The sequence below is a fragment of the Pongo abelii genome, chromosome 11 (genome assembly GCF_028885655.2).
Source record: "Pongo abelii isolate AG06213 chromosome 11, NHGRI_mPonAbe1-v2.0_pri, whole genome shotgun sequence".
NCBI lineage: Eukaryota > Metazoa > Chordata > Mammalia > Primates > Hominidae > Pongo > Pongo abelii.
In genome coordinates this window covers 40,729,131-40,753,001 of record NC_071996.2, presented here as the reverse complement: position 1 = coordinate 40,753,001, position 23,871 = coordinate 40,729,131, and the positions used below count along the sequence as shown (strand labels likewise).

At 37.0% G+C, this 23,871-nt stretch overlaps 1 long non-coding RNA gene and 1 pseudogene across 4 annotated transcripts in view; both read left to right on the top strand.

Annotated features, from left to right (window-relative positions):
* The window catches only part of LOC134759589 (uncharacterized), a 205,234-nt gene that overhangs the window by 80,573 nt on the left and 100,790 nt on the right, over window positions 1-23,871 (top strand). The window lies entirely within an intron of this gene.
* On the top strand, window positions 11,041-23,450 carry LOC129057973 (E3 ubiquitin-protein ligase RNF14-like; annotated as a pseudogene).

Below are 23,871 nucleotides of genomic sequence, written 5' to 3'. Positions count from 1 at the left end.
CTCTTTTATTATCATTCTATTTATCTGGTTTGCTTAGGCTAGTTAGAGGTTACCCATATGACACTGCTGTGTATATGACTGTAGATATTTGTGCTCAATATTTTTACCCTGATCCTGGGTAAATCACGGAGCTAACATTTTTCAGGTGAAAATGTGTACATAGAAAGACACTTCTGCAACTTTGTATTGATTTCAAAGGCAAAGGCCTTTGTCAGCTTTTACAGACTGAGGTCTAATGCACAGGTTTGCTTTTGACACCTCCAGTCACCCACTGGAGAACTTTTACTTCCTCTCCCTGAAGAATCCAACATACTCAAGATCTACATTTTTCTTTCATTCAATTCGATAATTTATTTACACTGATGATTTAGTAAGTTACCCATTTTCAGTGGCATTTTTGTTTAAAAAGGGGTATGTGGTGAGGAAATAGTTCATCTTAACACCAAAGAATCACTAAAAATGACAGGCGGCGATGATTGGTGGCAAGGACACTTTCAGGGAAAAGATCTTCTGCAGTTATCTTCACTCCTATAATCAGCTTTGGTAAAAAGGCCCAGACTCTGGGATGTGAGTGTGACAACCTGAGTCATGAGAATGAGTGGGTGTGTGAATGTGTGGGTTTGTGTCCTCGGGGAGATGAAACACAGGCAGAAGAAATACCTACTGAAAATTAAAGGGGCCCTACAAAACATCTTGAGGAATGACATAAAGGGGAGGAACATGTTGAATGAATAACTATATGCACAAATGGCAAACCTGGAGCTTAGCTGTAGTATTTTCACATGGCTAATGATAGTAGTAACACTAATAACAATAAGCCAGCATTTATTAAGCATCTACTCTGTGCTTAAACTGTGCTAAGTGCTTCATTGTATTAGTTCATAAAATTCTTGCAACTACTTTATGAAGTAGGTATAGTTTTTATCTTCATTTTAGATGGTAAACCTGAGGCACGAGAAATCTAAATAAACCATTGGACATAGTAAGTTGTCAGAATTGGATCAAATACAGATGATTCCAATTCCAGAACCTAGTTTTTTTTTTAAGTTCATAAAACTCTTGCAACTACTCTATGAAGTAGGTATAGTTTTTATCTTCATTTTAGATGCTAAAACTGAGGCATGAGAAATCTAAATAAATTATTGGACATAGTAAGTTGTCAGAATTGGATCAAATCCAGGTGATTCTAATTCCAAAACCTAGTTTTTTTTTTGTTTTTTTGTTTTTTTTGAGACGGAGTCTTTCTCTGTTGCCCAGGCTGGAGTGGAGTGCAGTGGTGCAATCTCCACTCACTGCAACCTCTGCCTCCCAGGTTCAAGCAATTCTCCTGCCTCAGCCTCCTGAGTAGCTGGGATTATAGGCACTCACCATAACACCCGGCTAATTTTTGTATTTTAGTAGAGACAGGTTTCACCATGTTGTCTAGGCTGGTCTCGAACTCCTGACCTCAGGTGATCCGCCCCCCCTCGACCTCCCAAAGTGCTGGAATTACAAGCATGAGCCACTGTGCCCAGCCTAAAACCTAGATTCTTAACCGATGTACTGTGCTACTTCCAACAAAGTCATTTCAGAGTCTTTTTTTTTTTTTTTTTTTTTAACTTTTTGTTCTCTTCTTAGAGAATTTTGTAGGTCAGCTCAGGTCAAGAAAGGGAAAATGGCTATTAAGACACGAAATACATGTATCCTACTATGAATTACTTTACCTCTTTTAAACATCTACTCATTGTCAGGATCAGATTAGATAAAGAGAAGAAAGTCATTTTTAAGATCTATAAAGAACAATTTTAGAGAAAGCTCAGAATGAAATGAGTGAAAAGTCCTTCCTGATCTCTATATTTTCATAGCAAAAACCATTATATGTGTTCCATTTTAATCAGGAAGATTATATACTTATTTGGACTTTATATGTAAACTGATTTTTAAGAGTCTTTAACATTCTGAAGTTGTGAGGCTCTCCTAGGAAGTGGCTTCATCGTTTTCCTTGTTGAATTTCAGCTCTAGCACAGGATTGGCCTTTTGAGAGAGTGGAGGGTGACTGACTCTCCAACATGAGGAAATGGGGTGAAATAAAGTGAGATATTGGCATTTGATGCCTGGATTCAGTTACCAGCTCTGCCTTTCCCATCTGTGTGGGACCCTGGGCAAATCAAATCATTTAAGCTCTCTAATGCAGTGATTCTGACACTTTACTATGCCTCAGAATCACCCAGGCTTCTTGCTGAAACACGATGTATGGGGCTCCACCCCAGAGTCTCTGAATCGATAGGTCTGAAATGGGCCCAAGCATCTGCCTGACAAGTTTCCAGGTGATGCTAATGCCATCAGTCCAGGGCCACACTTTGAGAAACACCATTCAGTGTCTCAGTGTTTGCATCTTTAAAAGGGCATAATAGTATCTACCTCATTAGGCTGTTGTAAGGTTTGGAGACAGAACCTCAAGCTGACTTTCTCACCTGTGCGTGTACACCCCACACTAGAACCCTATGTTCGTTTAGTGCTTAAAGTCCACTATTCAAACCCTTGATTTGGATTGTTTAAGGGACACTGGTGTTTCAAGCGTTTCTGGAAAATGTCAGTTAAAACTTATCAGCTACCAGATGTGTGGAGTTAACTTGCAAAAGTTACAGGTATCTGAGAAAGAGGGAAAACAGGAGCAGAGATCTGTGCTTATGCAGCATAGAAGAAAATGTCTGAAGACCTTCTTCCCTTTCTGCATAACATTCATGAAGGTCTCTACTGATTTTCAGTATTTTCTAAACACAAATTTGAGAACAAAATTAACTCATTAATTAATTTATTTAGCACATATTTACTGTGCCTTTAAAAAAAATCCTTGTGCTGTGAACTCCTACAATACCAGGCAAGGATAAGAAAAATATAATTCCTAGCCTCACAAAAGTCTATTAAAAATCCTTTGAATCTCTGTTTCTAGATTAAATTCTGGGTCCTCATCTATAATTTGAATGTATTTGTTATTTTACACGACTTACTGGTCTAAATCAATCTTCTACATATATTGAACATCACATTGTTCTCTCTGACTTTTATTAAGTTTAGTGGATAGCACAAGAGAAATACAACAGACTGAATTCAAAGAACTAAGAGTTTATTAACCAACACATATTTAAATATTATATACTATCAGCACTAATACAACATATATTTGCTAAATATTAAGGAGTGTTCAGAGAAGGAAACCTAAAGGAAATTTCCTTGTGATTGAAAGTGCTTTCATCATTTGGTGGGCCCGTCCCTATGTTTCAGAGGCAATTTGAGATTCAGTCATTGATACTATGACTTTTAACTTTAATCCAAAGTCAGACCCTAATTGAAATCTAAAACTTGCTGAAATACATGGCAAAGAGAAATCTGTTTGATGTTTTCCCTCATGAGTACTATTTTACACTTCCATTTTCATTTCTTGGGTTCTGGAAATTCCAACTCATCAAAACCTTTACTGACAATATATGAGACTCTGTTTATTTATTGACTCAGAATTTTTCTTTTTTTTGAGACGGAGTTTCACTCTTGTTGCCCAGGCTGGAGTGCAATGGTGCTATCTTGGCTCGCCGTAACCTCTGCCTCCCAGGTTGAAGTGAAGTGATTCTCCTGCCTCAGCCTCCCAAGTAGCTGGGATTACAGCCTCTGCCACGCCCGGCTGATTTTGTATGTTTAGTAGAGACGAGGTTTCTCCATGTTGGTCAGGCTGATCTCGAACTCCCAACCTCAGGTGATCCACCCACCTTGGCCTCCCAAAGTGCTACAATTATAAGTGTGAGCCACTATGCCCGGCCAACTCTGAATTTTTAAAGTGATTCTACCCAAAGTTGGAGAAAACCTTTACTTGTAACTATATCTGCATACCAGAGAAAATGAATGTACAAAGCTTACTGTAGAGTTTGACATTGATCATAAAGTCCCCTTGGTAATCTCTGGATATTTAATAAAATGTAGTATCCTTTACAGTCAAATATAATATTGTTGACATAAACATATCAACACGTTCATGCAATAGATAGCACATAATATCTACTATGTTTTAGAAGTCACAAGAATGGATTTGTACTGATTTTTGCACATGTTCTAGCTTGGTCCCACTTGAACTGAGAGGTTCTCATTTTCAAATTTTCAATTGGAACTAAGGAGATAGGAAGAAGTCACAGAACAGATTTTCTGTCCTAAGTCCAGCCAGTCATTTTTGTTGTCAGTTATTGGGCTGTTGGTTGGAAAATTTAAGCCTGTAAAGGGAAAGGGGTGGAGGTGAGTCAAATGAGGCTAGGATATTTTTCATACCTGAAACTCTGTGACCCTCCTTATGGCTGGTTAAAAGAGTGCTAGCTAAAGAAAAAGAAATACCATTTTTGTTGAAAGTCTGAAAAGTCATTCTGAGTTTACTTAGTCATCAGTGCTTCATTCACACTAGCTTTTGTTTGTTTGCTGTATTTGTCTGTTTTCACGCTGCTGTAAAGATAGGGTAAATTATAAAGCAAAGAGGTTTAATTGACTCACAGTTCTGCATGGCTGGGGAAGCCTCAGGAAACATGATCATAGTGGAAGGGAAAGCAGGCATGTCTTACATGGTGACAGGTAAGAGAGAGCCAGCAAGAATAGGGAAATCTGCCTAATAAAACCATCAGATCCTGTAAGAACTCATTCACTATCACAAGAACAGCAGGGGGGAAATCACCCCCATGATCCAATTACCTCTTGCCCTCTACACGTGGAGATTCCAATTTGAGATGAGATTTGAGTAGGGACACAAGAGCCAAACCATATCATTTGCTTTGGTTTGTTTGTTTTTTGGTTCCTTTTGGGAATCATATTTACATGCCAGATTAAACAGAGTTAGGTTATGCTTGTAGTGCTTAGGTAAAGTTCTTACTTTGACAGCAGCTCAGCCTCTGCTACGTTAGATGGGAGCCAGGAAGGACAGGAATAAAGAGGATATCCAAGGTTGGGTGGCTTTCTTTGTAAGTGTTCTTAGAGTATAAGGGGTAAATATGATAACCAAACATCCTTGGGGGAAATACAGGTTTAAGAAAGGGTCACAAATTGTGAGAGAAAACTTCAAACTTTAACCATTTGATAGTTATGCCTAGAGCTGATCCTTTTTTCTATTTGTAACTTTTCCAATTAAGTAATAGATAAAACCTGCAAACTTGAGGTTACACATTTTTTTTAAACTTCAGAGTTTTTAACATATTTTAAAGATTTCACTGTAAAATTGTTTTATAAATTGGCACTCAATTAGCATTTGACTTATTTAATTAATATAACAAAGGAAGAAAAGAAGCCAATGTATCATCTCAGATTCTTATGTAGTTTTTTGAAAGGTAAAAACAGACCTCTTCATTTCTGGATAATCTAATTTAAAAATCAATAATTAAGAGTTGATATTTTAAAGAATAAGTTAAAGCATTAAGTTAAATTATCTCCATTTTCAGATGGTATGATTATGTGACAAAAAATCAATAATCTATATAAAAATTACTATAATCCATAGTGTAATAAAATTGCAGAGTTAAAACTGACATACGAAATTGAATAAACATATATATATAGAGAGAGATTATTTGAAGTAATAATAAAATTGAAGACCCAATTTATGCTTAAAAACGGACACAAAGACACACCTATGCATAAGCTCAACATGAAATGTCTACAGCCTTTGTAAAGAAAACTATAACTCACTATTGGAAGATCCAAAGGTACAGTTGAACAACCAGAAGAGATAAGTTTTGGACAGTAAAATTTGACATAATACAGATATCAGTTATTTCTAAGTTAATTAATACATTTAATATACTCCTAATAAAAATGCCATCAGTTTTTTTTTTCTGGAACTAGAAAAGTTGTCTATAAAGTTTATTTGGAAAAAAAGAGAAGCAAGAGTAGACATAAGAACCTTTAAAAAAAAACAAAAAAGGTAGACTAATCCTGAAATATATTAAAACATACTATGAAACCTCTAAATTAGAAGGATATAACATTATAGCAAAGGTTGAAAGAAAAAATAGACCCAAATACATATGCAAATGTAGTGTAAAATAATCTTAGTGGGGGGAAATAACTTATTTAAATAAATTAGTGTTGGCATAAGTAGATGGCAATAGAGAGAAAATTGGTCTCATTCTCCTTACTACATACTAGGACAAATTCCAAATGTGCCAGAGAGTTAAATTAAATCAAAGAAGTACTGAAGCAAATCATAGGTGCAAACCTATATCCTAGGCATAAGAGAAACTCTTGTAAATATAACTCAAAATACAAGAGCAGTAAGGAAAGATATTAATAATTTGACAGCATAAAAATTCAAAATAATAACATCAAAAAACTTTTCATGGCACAAACAAGGAAAAGCTAGGAAAGTGAAAACAAGGAAAGTATTTGCAATGTATATCAAAGACAAAGTTTAATACTATGAGTATACAAAGAGTTTATAACAATAGAGAAGAAAAACATCCTATAAATCCTATAGAAAAATGGCAAGAGATTTAAGTAAGATAGAAAAAAATAAAAATGGCCCTTAACTATTTGCAAAGGTATTCAGCATCATTGGTAAAGGGTTCAACAATTTAAAGCTACACTTAGATCCCTTTTCCCATTTAGGAGATTAGCCAAAATTCAAAAGTTTGACAGCATCCCTGCTAGCTGGATGAGGCATGCTCATACATTGTTGGTTGGAATAAAGAAATGTACAATTTCAAGCAGAGGGCAAGTGGGCAATATTTATTAGTTGGCACAGAAATCTTACTTTTAAGAACCTATTTTGAATAAAATGGAGGGAAAAAACAAGATGACATTTGCACAGGCTACTCATTGCAGCAAAAGGCTTAGAAAACCCCAAGTGCCCATCATAAGAGGACTGGTTGAAGGCTATGTTACATCCACATGATGGAGTAATATGTAGTGGTAAAGAGAAGTTAGAAAGATTATTATATACTACTATGAAGCCATCTCTGGAACTAATAGATTAAAGGAGAGACGAGAGACACAGCCACCTGTCGGGGGAACCAGCCCCTGATATTTCAACGTAGGTTCTTTTCTATTTTCTCTAAGTGTAGGCTGGTCTGAGAAATAAAGAGAAAGAGTACAAAAGAAAGAAATTTTACAGCTGGGTCTCCGGGGGTGACATCACATGTCGGCAGGTTCCTTGATGCCCCCGAGCCGCAAAACCAGCAAGTTTTTATTAGCAATTTTCAAAGGGGAGGGAGTGTACGAATAGGGTGTGGGTCACAGAGATCACATGCTTCAAAGGCAATAAAATGTCTCAAGACAAATGGGGGCAGAGCAAGCAAGATCACAGGGCCAGGGTGAAATTAGAATTGCTAACGAGTTTCCATGTCCTGCTGGGCACACATTGTCATTGATAAACATCTTAACAGGATACAGGGTTCAAGAGCAGAGAACTGGTCTGACTAGAATTTCTCCAGGCTGGAATTTCCCAATCCTAACAAGCCTGGGGGCGCTGCAGGAGACTAGGGCGTATTTCATCCCTTATCTACAACTGCATAAGACAGACACTCCCAGAGTGGCCATTTTAGAGGCCTGCCCCTGGGAGTGCATTCTTTTCCCAGGGCTGTTCCTTGCTGAGAAAAAGAATTCAGTGATATTTCTCTTATTCGCTTTTGTAATAAAAGAAATATGACTCTGTTCCGCCCGGCCCTGAAGGCAGTCAGACTTTATGGTTATCTCCCTTGTTCCCTGAAAATCGCTGTTATCCTATTCCTTTTCTAGGTGCCCAGATTTCATATTGTTCAAACACACATGCTCTACAAACAATTTGTGCAGATAACGCAATCATCACAGGATCCTGAGGCAACATACATCCTCAGTTTACGAAGATGATGGGATTAAGAAATTAAAGTAAAGACAGGCATAGGAAATTATGAGTATTGATTGGGGAAATGATAAATGTCCATGAAATCTTCACAATTTATGTTCTTCTGCCGTGGCTTCAGCCCGTCCCTCCGTTTGGGGTCCCTGACTTCCTGCAACAGCCACCAATTGCATTGTATAGATCTTATTTATGAGTGGACAGACTTTTTCTGCAAAGAGCCAGATTGGTAAATATTTTAGGCTTTGTGGGTTGGTCCTACAGTTTCTGTCAGAACTACTCATCTCTGCCCTTATAATGCAAAAACAGCCATAGAAAGCCGAATGAACTGCATTCCAAGACATCTGTACTTAACAAGAATGGGAGACACCCAGATTTGGCCTGAAGGCTACAGTTTGCAGGTACCTGTCAAACTGTATTTAAAAAGTATCTAAAATGACTTGAACACTGATTGGATGGAAGAACAGGGACAGGATAATGACAGTTAACTCTTCTATTTGGAAAGGAGAACAATGAGAGCAGTTACTGGTCCATAGATATTCTGAAATCCTATTAAGCAAGATTCTTCTACTGAGCAGGGGGTGCAGTGGCAGGGCAGGTGGGGGTGGGAAGGCGGTGCAGAATTGTTCCAAGTTCACAGCCTAGTTGCCTAGTCTCTGTTCTTGTAAGTAGATTTTCAGTCCATTGTATTCTATGACTTTTAGCCCCATCTTCTGGGAGTTCCTACGTTTTTCATGATCATCTTTGGCCACATTTGAAAATGCTCTCCTTGCCCTCCCCTCACCCCCAGCTGCTTCTGAGCCTGCTTCCTTTTTGTGTTGAATTGTCTACTGTTGACTTAGCACCTGGGCTCCTGTCTAAGATTAGGAACTACATTTCTCAGAATCTTCTCTGTATGGTTGTGAGATGGATTGGTCCATTAAAAGAAATTTTATCAGATTGGAAGGCAGATAAGAGTAGAGGACATCATTCTTGGGAGGTTATGGTCATCAGGCATCATCTGCAGAGGTGCCTGGTGAGTCTCTGGTTGTAACTCTGCTGCTCCAGCTCATCTTGATGGCTGGCCACGCTGACCAACAGCTGCCTCAAGCCCACCTGATCTTAGCTTGTGGATCCACAGAGGCTTACACAGGACTCTCCCTGAGCTCCTTCTTTGCCAGGTTCTCCAGGCCAGGTTCTCCAGTTCCTCTTTGGCAGTGACACACACAGGTTACTTATATTTTCCTGCAAGCTCCAACTTGTGCTCCCATGCCAGCACATCAGGATAAAATCATTAGTGACAATTTCTCAACTTCTACGTCCAATCCCTTTACTTTCCCAGCTCCACTCACGTTTATATAAACTCTAATTCCCGTATTAAATCCCTTATTCCTTTTTATTTTCTTTTTTTGTTGTTTCTCTGTACTTTGATGGATGCTCTCCTCATTCCTTGTGATACATATAGTGGCTCTGGTTTCCTGACTTAACCTCAAATGATATACTACTCACAGAAAGTTCAGGACCAAGAGTTACTTTATGTCTCAGTCATTCTTATTTAGTCCAGACTGGATGATCTTTTTGAGTACAACTCTCTCAAAAACTTACATGGCCTTTTGTCTATTTTATTTTATTTAGTTCCTGTACCAATACCTACATCATCAATTCTTCTTGATACATGCTCCTTTTCCTAATATTAATTCTGGACATTGTAAGCTGATGAGATTTTCACAGAAGGCACATCCTTAGTATGTTCTCCCTCTGCCGTTTGTCTAACTGAAAGGATTTTTGTTTGATTTCTTAATTGATTCAGAAGTTTCACAATGGGTTTTATGGTCACATGCTTGATTTTGTCTTTCCCATGAAACTTCTTTTCAAATTGGCCTTTGTCACCCAAAGCTTTCTCTTTTGGTTTAATGTTTTACCATTTGGAGATGAAAAACAGTTGCATCCTTCAAAACTGAAAGGCCCAGAAATTTCTGTGCTCTCTTTATTTCCTTTGACTCTTATTTACAAGCCATCAGTCCTTTTCTGAGTTCATTTCTTTGCAGTACCTTACCAAATGCATCCAATAGCAACCAAAGAATGGTCTTAACATTATGTCTCCCAACCTCTCCACTTAAAGCCATAAGCTCATTTCGTACATTATCTTTCTTCCTAGTTATTCCAATTGGCCACTACATGGTAAGGGTCACATCTTTCTAATGTAAATAAGTTTCCTGGTTATCCACTGTCCAGCACTGAAGCTATTTCAGGTTTTGTGTTATGATAACACTCACTTTGGGGATCAATTTCTATACCAGTAAGTTTAGGCTGTAGAGTATAAGTTTAGGCTGTAGAGTGTTAAGCCAAATCTTAGTTGCTTACAAAGACAAGGATTCATTTCTCATTCACACTACAGCTGGCTTATCAAAGGTCAGCTGAAACTTTGTTCTACATCTTCGCTTGGGATCAAGGCAGAGGAAGCAGTATCAATGGGAAATGTGTATAGCCTCATCATAGAGAGAGAACAGAGCATGGCATAACTATACAGTGGTACACAAATCTTCTTCTTCCAGTGGCCCAGGTCATTTCCAAGTATATTTCATTGGTTAAAAAAGTCCTGGGTTCACCATCACAGGGATACACAATCCTCCTGCAGGGAGGTATACCTCAAGATATATATGCCTGAAGTCAGCGGAGCAGGGTTGTATTATGCATTCACAGGGAGGTCACTGCTGGTCAAATAACTATGCCTGATACTTCATAAGGTGAAAGTGTAACCTCCCAAATGTAGGGGCAGATAATATTTTGACTAATAATACAATCAATTTTATTTCAACATGTTTCTCAAGCAACTTGATAACAGAGTCACTTTTATGCCTGTGCTCTAACTATATTTGAACTGACCTACTGGAACCCAAATTCCATGATGCCAGAGTCTACCTTTTGTCCAATTAAAAACATGCTTCCTATGGTTAAATATTAATTAAATTGAAAAAATGTATGTATGTGTCTTTTGAAAACAATAGTTCATTCAAGGAATTCCATTATTAATAACTTCTGCTTAGTGATTAAAATGTTAATATTAATTTTTTTTCTGAAAAATATTTGTCTACAGAATATAACAGGAAAGTGACTTTTTAAAACAAATTTCCTAGTCATTATTTGAAAAAGAAAATTCAAGATATGCAATTGCCTGAAGGTATAGACTTAGAAATTTAACATTTAAAAACATTTTCTTCATTCTCTAAGCTTTTATTTCATAACTGTACAAATTCTTAGCTATTCTACTATTACTTGTGGATTTGCTTAAAAGAAAGCTCTTTAGTGTTTAGTCAAACAATAGACAAACTTTTAGCATGAAACATTATTTTATGGTAGACTTAGCAAGCCGAACTATTAATATATTTATTTTCTTATTTACTGAAACATTTGTTTGGTATTCATTATTTTTGTATAAGGTAATACACTAATTTGTGATGAGCTTTTAATTATACATTATTTGTAAAATTACATTTTCCTATGTAGCAAATTTTAAAATAGCCAGGGTAAGCCATGAAAATAAGCCTATGTCAAAGTTTGAAGGTCAAAGTAGTATGATCTAGTAGAAAGAACAGTGCCTTTGAGTGAAGTAGATTGAATAACTGATGCAAAGTTTTCCTTAGCACTGGTAAAATAATAGACTCATTCCTTTGCTATGGCTTCATTTTAGCCAGAGTGTGCTTCCTGCCTCCTTGACTTGGGTTTGCTTTAGCCAAAGGGAAATTAGCAAGTATGATGTAATCAGAGGCTTGAAATTTTTTATGAGTGGTTTGGCTTGCTTCCCTCTGCACTGTGTTTCTGCAGTGCCAGGAGAAGATTATGCCCCAGGTGCCTCTAGCATGAGTTCCAGTATGAGATGCAGGAGAGGAGCTGCCCCAGCCCAGTCTCAGGCACTTCAACCCAAACTATATGCTCTTTGCTGAATGCCACTGAGTTTTTGTGGTTGTGTATCATACTGTAAGAGCTAACTGACACTAGAACTGGAGACCTAGTTTAGTCTCATCTCTGCCTAGATACATGATGATGTCGACAGGATCCTCAGCCCTTCTATGTCCAGTCTCTCAATCTACTACTTGAGGATAATAACACCTCTATCATAGCCTGGTTTTGAGAATAAATTAAGACAATACTATAGATGTGAAAGTGCTTTGAATAACTGTAAGATGTTACTAAAAGACATTTGGTTTTGAGGAGGGTAAAAGAGAAAGACAGTAAAAGGGAGAGTGAGAGAGAGAGAGAGATGTTATATGACCCAACTCTAAGTCATAAAAGAGATGACCTATGTTTGTTGTTTGACCTAACAAGCTGGGAGAAGTTGAATAATAATCTGTGATCCGTCACTGAAAAACGCTTGCTTACAAAACAGTGTTACTCAGACTTATTTCATGAGAATCCTTTCAGGTGTTCGTTAAAAAGGGGAGGGGAGAAGAGGGAAAAAAGGAAGAAAAAAGATACACAAACTTGTCTTTCCTAGGTATTTTGATACAGGAAATATGGATATGGGTTGGGATGTAGAAATTTGTGTGTTGGAAGTGGTCCATGTGACTTTTTAGGATTAGGCAGATTTGGGAAATATTATGCACATAAAGTATCCTGTAAATAAAAAATAAAAATGCAGATGATTATGAATAAACTAATGTTTGATTAAAAGATAATCAGATTCTAACATTTGAAAACAGAAAAAACCACCTCTGATTATTAAAAGACTTAGGAAGATAAAAAAGTTACTAGTATAATATTACATTAGGTTGTGATGCTAAAACTCCTAATAATTCTTTTGTTTTTACTTTTTAAAAAATAACCTTGACATCAGAGAATATATATGAAGACTAAAAACTAGAAATGGTATTAATGAGGTGATAGAGTTTTATCTGACTTATTGCAGACCTCCGTTTTACATTTGTGAAGTGTGTAGCTAGATAAAAAAATGGAGGCCTACATGCCATATGCTAATATTTAAATGTGATAAATCATCCTAAAAGCTGTTACATAACATATATTTTATCTTCCAGTTGTTTCTAATATAACTTTTATAGCACATATAAAACCAAATTAAAAGAAATGTGAATTACATCCATGGTTTTTACATAACTAAAAATTGATAAAATACCAAAGACATCTGAATATAATTACTAAGAAATTTATACTCTCATAGTTCTGGAGGCTGGGAAGTCTAAGATCAAGGTGCTAGCATCTGGTTAGGGCTTTCTTGCTGTGTCCCCACATGGCAGATGAGCAGAAGAAAGTGAACCCACTCCTTCAGGCCCTTTTTATGGTGGCACTAATCAATTCACATTCCAAAGGGCCCCATTTCCCAACACTTTTGCTTTGGGGATTGTTTTCAATACGTGAACTTTGGAGGAACACATTCAATCCACAGCAACTGGGAGGCAGCTTCTGACTCTGATACTGGAATTAGCACAGTCCTCATACATTCACCACATAAGGGCACAGTTGAGTTTGTAGGGCAAGAGGTGTGGAATAGCAATTACCTGGGAACTGAACAGTACAGGGTTCTAGTGACATGATGCCAGTGTCAAGGACAGGGTCTTGAGTGGCAGAGGCACATATGTGCTTTTTAATAGGTATGCTTGTGTGTGTGTGTGTGTGTGTGTGTGTGTATGTATGTATGTGTGTGTGCATGTGTGTGTGTGTGTGTGTGTGAGAGAGAGAGAGAGTTAGGAATTTGTGAAGACCCCTAAAGTATGAAACCCAGGAAGAAGCCTGAACTCTTTGAGGGTGTGTGTGAAGTGGCAAGGTTGTTGATAACGTTAGTGCCCATTTTGAAGGAACAAGATGGTGAGTTGTGACTAGCAAATGTTTAGCATTCCAGGGTTAACTGGCCTGAACCATTACTTAACATCTTTAGTCTCAAAAAATGTATACAATTTAAAGGGCTCCTCTTTCCTTTCCTTAACTAGCAACCACCCCTACTCTGAGGTGCACAGTTCCTTGTTGCTTTATGCCCTGTAGTGCCTTCTGTGATTCTTCCAGGCGTACCAATGTCTATTTGAACTTAAATCTAATTACTGAGAAAAATTGCTGAAACCCAGAAAACCTAACTAAATGTTTTTGTACTAGGCCTAGAAGTCCTGGGGATTGTTTTAAGTTCATTATGGATTGGAGGTGGGAAGCAAGCACCTTTTATCTGGAGATTTCTATAGCATACAGCAGATTTTGTTTCTTGGCCTAGGTAGATTCTTATTACTTATTTCTGCTGATCCTTCTGATAGTTTTAATGGAGCCATAACCCACTTGGCTAGATTTTAAGCATTATCTGCCTTTCCAAGTGAGCTTATAATGTTAAGGACAATCCCAGAACGCCCCAGATCAAAATACACCAAAGGAAAAGAGACTTGGGGGGATACTTTCACACTGCAAGATGATGACATATACCCCCGATTAATCAAATTCTAGCTAATCATAAATGCCAAGGTGATTTGAACAAATGAATTGCTTCAGCATACTGAAACTCTGATTTAAATTCTCGGGCCTCCATAATTTCAGAATCAATAAACACTTATTATTGTTTCCATTTGTACTGCTGAATAAATCACTGTGTAATTTTACCTCTTAATTCTTAAAGGTGTAATATAAAAATATTGGTTTTAATAGTTTTTGTGCTACTAAAAGGGTATGTAATTCATACATACAGAATTCTTTGGCATGGTGCCTAAGGCATTAAATTGTTGCTGCAAATAATGTGTAAAAACCTTTTATTAAAAATATTTTATTGAGGCATAACCATCATAAAGAAATGTGTACAAATTATAAGTTTACAACTTGCTGGGTTTTTGCAAAGTGAATACACCTGTATAGTCAGTCTCTGCACTAAGAAATAGAATATACCAGCACCCTAGGCACTAGCACCTGAAAAAAGATAACCACAATCTGACTTCTAACATCACTGATTAGTTTTGCACAGTATTGAACTTTACGTAAGTTGAACCCCACAGTAGAAAAATCTTTGTTCCTGCTTTAAAAAACAAACACTCAATATTATGTTTATACAATCATCCATATATTTTGAGTTTAGCGATAATTTGTTCATTCTCATTGCTATTTAATGTGCCTCTGTATGAATGTGCCACAGTGTTTGTATCCATTTTTCTGTTAATGGACGTTTGTTTCCAGGTTCTGGCTATGATGAATAATGGTGCTATCAACATTCTTATACATGTCTATTGATGTACACATGTATACATGCATTGGTGTGAACTACTGGGTCATAAATTATGCCTGCGTTCAGCTTTAGTTCATCATACTGAGCTAGTTTCTAAAATAATTGCATCAGCTTACACTCATAGTAGCAATGCCTCCTGGTTTACTTCCTCACCCACTTTGTCAACACTTGGTTTTTTTTCCATCTTTTTCATTTCAGCTCTTCTGGCAGGTGTGAAGTGGTATCTCACTGTGGCTAATAGGCATTATTTCTCTGGTGACTGTGGATGTCATGCACATTTTCATAAGTTTAATGGCCATCTAGATATCCCTTTCTGTGAAGGAACTGCTCAAGTCTTTGTGCATTTTTCTATTAGAATGTGTCCTTTTTAAAATAAAAAATTGATTTGTACATTTTAAAATATCTGGGTTTTAGTCTTTTATGTATATTACAAACATTTTCTCCCATCTTAATAGCATTTTTAAATTATACTTTTTTGATAAACAAATTCTTAATTTTAATATAGTGTAATGTATTCACTTTTATTAGTACTTTTGTGTGTCCTGTTTAAGAAATCTGGCCAAGCGTGGTGGCTTACGCCTGTAATCCTAGTACTTTGGGAGGCCGAGGCAGGTGGATCACGAGGTGAAGAGATCAAGACCATCCTGTCCAACATGGTGAAACCCCGTCTCTACTAAAAATACAAAAATTAGCTGGGTGTGGTGGCACTCGCCTGTAGTCCCAACTACTCAGGAGGCTGAGGCAGGAGAGTCGCTTGAACCTGGGACACAGAGGTTGCAGTGAGCTGAGATCACACCACTGCACTCCAGCCTGGTGACAGAGCAAGACTCCGTCTCAAAAAAAAAAAAAAGAAGACGTCTTTGCCAAACCCAGGGTGATGAAGATATTTTCCAATATGTTTTTAGAAGTATGTGTGAGATAACTTTACCTAAAATTTTTTTTCTTATTAAGTACAGGAAAAGGATGCTGTTGAATATTATTAATATCTCGCATTTCTGTCTTATTTAAAGCAGTTGAAATTAATGTATGTGTTTACATTATTATATAAATATTTCTTGAAATGGTGCCTGAATAAGAACAGGGATAGTGAACTCAAGTAGCTTCATATCTAAGAGGAAAGAGAATAAGTATATGTAAATAATTATGCAAATAAAAAGAAATAATTGCCACAAAAGGTGCAGATAAGGAGACATGGGATTTTTTTTCTTTCTCTTTTTGGGTGGGTGACAGGGAAGTCTGCATGAAAGAGATGACATTTTAATCAAGCCCTGAAGTATAGATAGAATTGGGGCATAAGATAAAATGAAGGCATTTTGGAGAGTGAACACAGAATAAACAAATGATCAGAATTGAATAGGTGTGGTATACATGTAAACATAGAGGTAATTTAACCAGATAGTTTATATAAAATATGACTAAAAAATTACTGACCTTAATTATTGAAAAGCAAACACAACAGGAAATAGTCTAGATGCATTGCATGTCATTTTCTACACAGTGGTTATATTAACACTTTTTAGTTGTATTAACAGAAACCAAATCTAGCCAGTTTATACCTAAAGAGCAACAGAGAAAGTGGTTATTTTGTGGAATCTAAGGGTAGGGAAGCAGATAGAATTCAGAACTAAAGGCTGGAGTTCCATAGTGACCCAGGTAGTCTTCTCTCTACTGATTTATCTCCCTTTCAGGGCATGTCTGTTTTATTCTGCTCTTTTGCTATAGAATGGCTTCTTTGCTTCTCAGGCAAGATATTAGAAAATAGCTTCTAAAAGCTCTTAAATAGATCTTCCTAGTCAAGATATCAGACAGATGTATCTGGAATCTGAAATTCCTTGGGAAAGGGGCTCATTGGCTCAGTTTCAGTCAAGGGCCCATTCCTGGTCCAATCAACTATGACAGGGCAGGGCATAGGAGGTATGTAGTAGGAGGCACCATATTTACTAATGTGATTTCTGGGAAACTCACCATTATAACCAAAGGGGTCTGGAGGCCAAGGAGGAAGTTTTTTCTCAGAAAAAGGGAAAGTGGATTGTAAACAGAAGAGGAGTCATCTTAGAAAGCTATGATAATAGCTATTATTTATTAAGGATATAAGCAGTTTTTTAAAAAAACTTTTTATTTTAAAATGATTATATATTTACAGAAGAATTGTGCTGATGAGAGAATGCCTGAATATCTTTCATCCAGCTTCCCCTAACATTAGTCTTTTATGTAACCATGGTATATTTACTAAAACTAAGACTTAACATTGGCATACTATTATATTATCTAAACTGCAGACTTTATTCAGGTTTCACAAGTTTTCCCACTGATGTCTTTTTTCTGCTCCAGAATTAAATCCAGGATATCAGATATAGCATTAGTCATCATGACATCATAGTCTTCTCTAATCAGTCTCTCTTTGTTCTTTGTTTACTTCGACAGTTTTGAAGAGTACTGGTCAGGTATTTGTACCCTCAGCTTGGGGTTTTCTAATGTTTTCTCATGATTTGACTGAGGTTCTGGGCAAGAAGAATATCACGAAAGTGATACATTCTCTGATAGCGTCATGTTATCAGAGGTATGTGATATCAACATGACTACTACTAGTGATACAAGCTTTCTTCTCTGAAAACTTACGAGGAATTTGTGAACAAATGTTAAAACCACCACAGTAATTGATAAATATTTTGAGCATAATACTTATTTAAGTCTAAGCAAATGTACTCTTTCCTTATAAAGATCCACCCACAAATTTTAGCATTCATCTATGGATCCTGCCTACAGCCATCACAGGTTGAGTATCCCAAATATAAAATTCCAAAATCCAAAACTTTTTGAGCACTGACAATGCTAAAACAAAATGCTCATTGCAGCATGTTGAATTTCGACTTTTCAGATTTGGGATGCTCAACCAGTAAATATAATAAAAACATTCCAAAATCAAAAAAACATTCTAAAATACTTCTGGTTCCTAGCATTTCAGATAAGGGATTCCCAGCCTGTATCACAGTATGTAATGGTGATATTATTTTTCCTTAATTTCCTTTCTGTTTCTTCTTTAAAATTCTTTTCTAAAGAATATTCATTTATTTTCCCCAATTTATTTATGCATTTAATCATTTGTTTAGATCAGTATGAACTGGATATTTATTTAATTTTGGGTGGTCATAATCCAGTATTATCTCTATTTATTGTGTTAAAATTATTCCATCTTTGCCCATTTAAAAATGTTTCAGGTTGGCTCTTATGTCCTATTGTTATGTACCCATCCTTTGTTTTGTTATTGTTAAAGTGCTTTCTTTTTTCTGGCACTGCAAGATGGTCCAGATTTATCTGTATTTTTGCTGCCCTGGTCCTAGAATCAGCCATTTCTCCAGGGAGTTCTTATTCTTTTTATTGGAGAATAGTATTTAGTAATTAAGATATGGATATTAGATGTGCTGATTGATATTGGAATATCTGCTTCTAAGTCCTCTCTGCTCACAAAGCTAGGAAATAGGTATATGTATGTTAAGTCATGCATACATACATATCAATAATTATTCCTGTATCTATTTGCAAATATTTTAAAATAAACATGAGTTTATGCTGATATCTCTGACTCTAATTCAGTATCATGGGATTTATTTTAGCCTTTCCTCATCATTCCTTAGTAATTTTATTCTACAACAGTGACAAAAACTCATTCCAGGTACTTTATCTATGATATAATATTAAATTGTCACAACTATACTTTAAGTATGATCTCCATAACTGATGAAAAATTACAAACTTAATAAGCTTTAGTAATTTGTCTAAGGCACAAAGAAAGTTAATGGAGCTTCATGGCAGTAGACTCAGCAGCAGGCCCACCTGTGAACCTGATGGTGACCCCACCTTCCTATAGACCCTGAAGGTAGCCACACCCATTTGTGGACTCCAGTGGCAGCCCAGGCCAGCCACAGACCCCAACAGCAGGACTGCCCCCTGCAAATACCTGCAACAGGCCCACCAAAGACACACATGCCTGTGAACACTGCTCCCCAGCTGACCTGTGAACTGTGCCAGTTTATATACCTGGAATCTCTGACTGAGTTGACTGGCAAAGATCTTTCCCTGCTAACACCAGTTAGTAACAACTAGAAGAGGTGACTGCTTCCTCAAGTGCACAGACATCAACAAAAGGTTACAGAAATCCTGAAAAATCAGGCAACCATGATACCATCAAAGAAACTCAATAGAACACTAGTAAATGACAATAAACAGAGATCTAAAAAAAATTAACAAATAATTAAAAATAGTAGACTTAAGGAAACTTAAGGAGCTACAAGAGAACACAGACAATGAAACTAAATCAGGAAAACAATAGGGACATGAACAAAACAAGTTCAACAAAGAAATAGAAAACATAAGAAAGAATCAGACGGAAATCCTGGAATGAAAGAATACAATGTCTGGCCTGAAAAATTTATTAGCAACCTTCATTTCATAGCAGGCTAAATCAAACAGAAGGAGTCAGTGAATTCAATGGCAGTTCATTTGAAATTATACAGTCAGAAGAACAAAAAGAAAAAAGAACAAAAAAGAGTGAAAAATCTTATGGGAGTTATGGGACACCATCAAATGAAACAATATACCCATTATGGAAGTCCAAGAAGGAAAATAAAAAGAGAAATGGGAAGAAATCTTATTTTTAAAAATAATGGGCCAGGCGCAGTGGCTCACACCTGTAATCTCAGCACTTTAGGAGTCCGAGGTGGGTGGATCATGTGAGGTTGGGAGTTTGAGACCAGCCTGACTAACATGGTGAAACCACACCTCTACTAAAAATACAAAAACTAACCAGGCGTGGTGGCTGGGACCTGTAATCCCAGCTACTTGGGAGTCTGAGATGTGAGAATTGCTTTAACCCGGGAGGTGGAGGTTGCAGTGAGCTGAGATTGTGGCATTGCACCCTACCCTGGGAGACAGCGAGACTCTGTCTCAAAAAGAAAATAAAAGAAAAAGAAATGACTAAAAATTTTCCAAATCTAGGTAAGAAAATAGACATTCTGATTTATGAACTCAAAGATTCCTAAATAGGCTGAACCCAAAGAGGTATACTGGAAAAACATTATAATTAAGTTATAAAAGTAAGAGAGAATTTTAAAAACAGCAAGAGAAAAGAAACTTTTCACACAAAAGGGAACTTCTATCAGCAGACTTCACAGCAGAAACGTTACAGGCCAGCATATCCAGCTTCAGCAGTCTCAGCTCCACCAGCTGGAGAATAAATGGGATTTGCACGAACTCCACTCTGAACTGAAACAGAGACTGCAATGTTAATATCTCTTTCTTCTGATTGTTATTAACAGTTCCTTAGAAAATTAAATGTTGTCAGAAGACAGAGAAGCTCAGGAGGGTGAATTGTTGGCCCTGGAGAGTATTTATGATGGGGATGAATTTAGAAAAGCAGAGTCTGTTCAAAGTGGAGAAACCGGGTTCTATTTGGATTTGCCACAGAATTTCAAGATATTTGTGACTGCTATCTGCTTTATGCAAGCACTTAGACTTCCTATGGCAAGAACACCATGGCAGCGTGGTCCTTCTGCCTGGATGCAGTTTCCTAAGGAAGAGACCCTAGTGTACTTGAATATTGTCTCTCCTTTTGAGCTCAAGATGGGTTCTCAGAAATAAGTGTAGAGAATGACAGCTCAAGCTTCTCCCAGCACAGAGCTAGATACTGGAAGAGCTGCTGGATCTAATGTAGACCAAGAGGAAATTGTGGATGAGAGAGCTGTGCAGATGTAGAATCATTGTCAAGTCTAATCCAGAAAATCTTTGACTTTGATCGAGCTCAGCACATAAAATGCTTTAATAGTAAATTTTTCCTGTGCAATATCTGTTTCTGTAAGAAGCTGGGCAGTGAATGCATGTACTTCTTGGAGGGCAGGTATGTATACTGCAAAGCTTGTCTGAAGAACGACTTTGAACTCCAGATCAGAGATGGTCAGGTCCAATGCCTCAACTGCCCAAAACCAAAGTGCCCTTTGATGGCCACTCCTGGTCAGGTCAAAGAGCTAGTGCCTGTTATCACTGCCTTCTCCTCCAGTCCACTTTAGACCTGGTGGCACATGTGGTGTACTGCCCCCGCTCATGCTGCCAGCTGCCTGTGATGCAGAATCCTGGCTGCAGCATGAGCATCTGCTCCAGCTGCAATTTTGCCTTCTGTACCTTAGGCAAATTGACCTACCATGGGGTCTCTCTATGTAAGGTGACTGCAGATAAATTAATAGACTTACGAAATAAATCCCTGAATGCAGATGAGGCCAATAAAAGATTTTTGTAACAAAGTTATCGTAAGAGGGTGATTCAGAAGGCACTGGAAGAGATGGAAAGTAAGGAGGGGCTAGAAAAGAACTCAAACAGCTGCCATGTTGTGGAACTCCCACAGAGAAATTGATGAATGTAATAAGATGACATGTACTGGCTGTATGCAATATTTCTGTTGGATTTGCATGGGTTCTTTCTCTAGAGCAGACTCTTACAAACATTTCACTGATCCTACCTCACCATGTTTTAATGGGCTGTTTCATACTGTGGATGTTAATGGAGATATTTGGGAAGATGGGATTGAAGACTAGTTAATGATTGCTCAAGATATGCAAGTGGATTGGTTTTCCCTAATCTTTTGTCAAGTACACAAAGTAGCCTTGCAGGATATTTATGGCACTATTTATTCACTCTTCCTGTATAGAAGATATGGAAGAACAAGTTTTATATTTTCATGTGGTACTACTGATGAAGGTGCATTCATACATTTTTTAATGTAATGTAAGTTGAGCAAAATTATAAGCCAAAGCTTCAGAAAATGAAACAACAGAATATTAAATATAATGTATGCAAAGCACCAAATAGTTAAATATTTATTTTCTCTCCAAAGCTTTAGGTAGGAAAAGAGGGGTCAAGAGTTAAACTTAGAGACTCTTTTTGTCTCTGAGAAGTATCCCTCTAAGGCATTCTGTTGGAGCTCCCTCAGTACTACTCGTTACAACAGGGGTGGGTAGAAGGCTTATGAAAATTATACTGTGAGTCTGATCTAATTTACTCCATGTTACTCACATTCTTTCCAACCTAAATTTTGGCCAAGTCAGTTCTCTTTGGAGGGAGCCCTGTATTCTGTAACTGACTGGGTGGTCCAGTGTTATTTTGATATACTGCTTTTCAGAATGGAAATTTATAATACTTTAAAAATATTTTTTAATACCACAAATACTGTTGGGCACTTGATATTTACTAGTGGTGTATATGGTCCACTGGTTTCAGGCCAAATCTAGAATTTAGTGATACTGGCTCAGAAGAATTTAAGTTCTATTCACCCTTCCTGGGCATTAGAGCGTAGATTCAAAATGACTTGTCTTTACTATTTTGTTCCACATTCCCCCTCTTTACCTTTGCCCTACCTTCTGTTTCTAAGGACAATTTTAATATTAATTCCAGCAGCACCTGTTTTTATTTCCTCTGATGGAAAAGGAGAAAGCCTAATATATTCCCAAGTTGAAAGTTCTTGAATTATCCACATTTAGCACCATATATGCCTGTAGTAACAGTATAACCTGTCTATACCACTGTAGTTCTGGTCCTAACTTTCTGAATTCTTTTTAAATATCTTCTCTAACAAGCTATGGGAATTTGGCTTCCTTTTTTTTTTTTTTTTTTTGCAATGGCAGTATTTTGGGTGATAATTTTGGATTGATACCTATTCCTTTTTCTGGGTTTTCTTGGCTTTTTGAAAAATTGTCTTTTCTTATAGTTTGGTGAGTGGCTTGGTAGCAAAGTAAGATTTTTTGGAAAAGAGGACAGAAAAATTGAACTGCTGCTTGACTGCTTGAGAACATATTCTTTTTTCCTACTTTGTCATTGAAAATTGAGGAATCACTTTTAACTGTTTTAGGTGTGTGTATCCAAAGAGTGAGCAAGGACTATGTTTCTGGATTGTCAAAGGGGATGCTTAACCTTAAAAATAAAAATAAATTTTAAAATGATCTTATTAGAAAGAAAGAAATGTTACATGCCAGGAAAGAATGGGATGATATATTCAGCATACTGAAAGGAAAAAAAAATCTGTATTATATTGCTGATGCTGGGTATCTGCATTATAACCAACTAAACTGTCCCTTAAAAATGATGGCGAAATGGTCGGGCGTGGTGGCTCATGCCTGTAATCCCAGCACTTTGGGAGGCCGAGGTGGGCGGATCACAAGGTCAGGAGATCGAGACCATCCTGGCTAACATGGTGACACCCTGTCTATACTAAAAAAATATTTTGCCGGGCATGGTGGTGGGTGCCTGTAGTCCCAGCTACTCGGGAGGCTGAGGCAGGAGAATGGCGTGAACCCTGGAGGCAGAGCTTGCAGTGAGCCGAGATCGTGCCACTACACTCCAGCCTGGGCGAAAGAGTGAGACTCCATCTCAAAAAAAAAAAAAAAAAAAAAATGATAGAGAGATAAAGACTTTCCCAAACAAACAAAAGCTGAAGGAGTTTGTTGCCACTAGATCTACCTTATAAGAGGTATTAACAGTGAAATGAAAGAAAAAAAAAAGTTAAACAGCAACACCAAGACATATGAAATTATAAATCTCACTATAAAGGTCAATATAAAGATAAACAAAGAATATTGTAATATTGTAATGGTGACACATAAATTACTTTTAACGCTATAATGAGTTAAAAGACAACATTATTAAGAATTCCTGTTACAACAGAAATTTGTTAATGGAAACATAATATAAAAAAGAAGTAATATCTGACATCAATAACATAAAGTTGTGGGGGAGTAAAGTGTAAATTTCTGTATGCAATTGTAGTTAAGATGTTGTCAACTTCAAATAGACTGTCACAATTATAAAA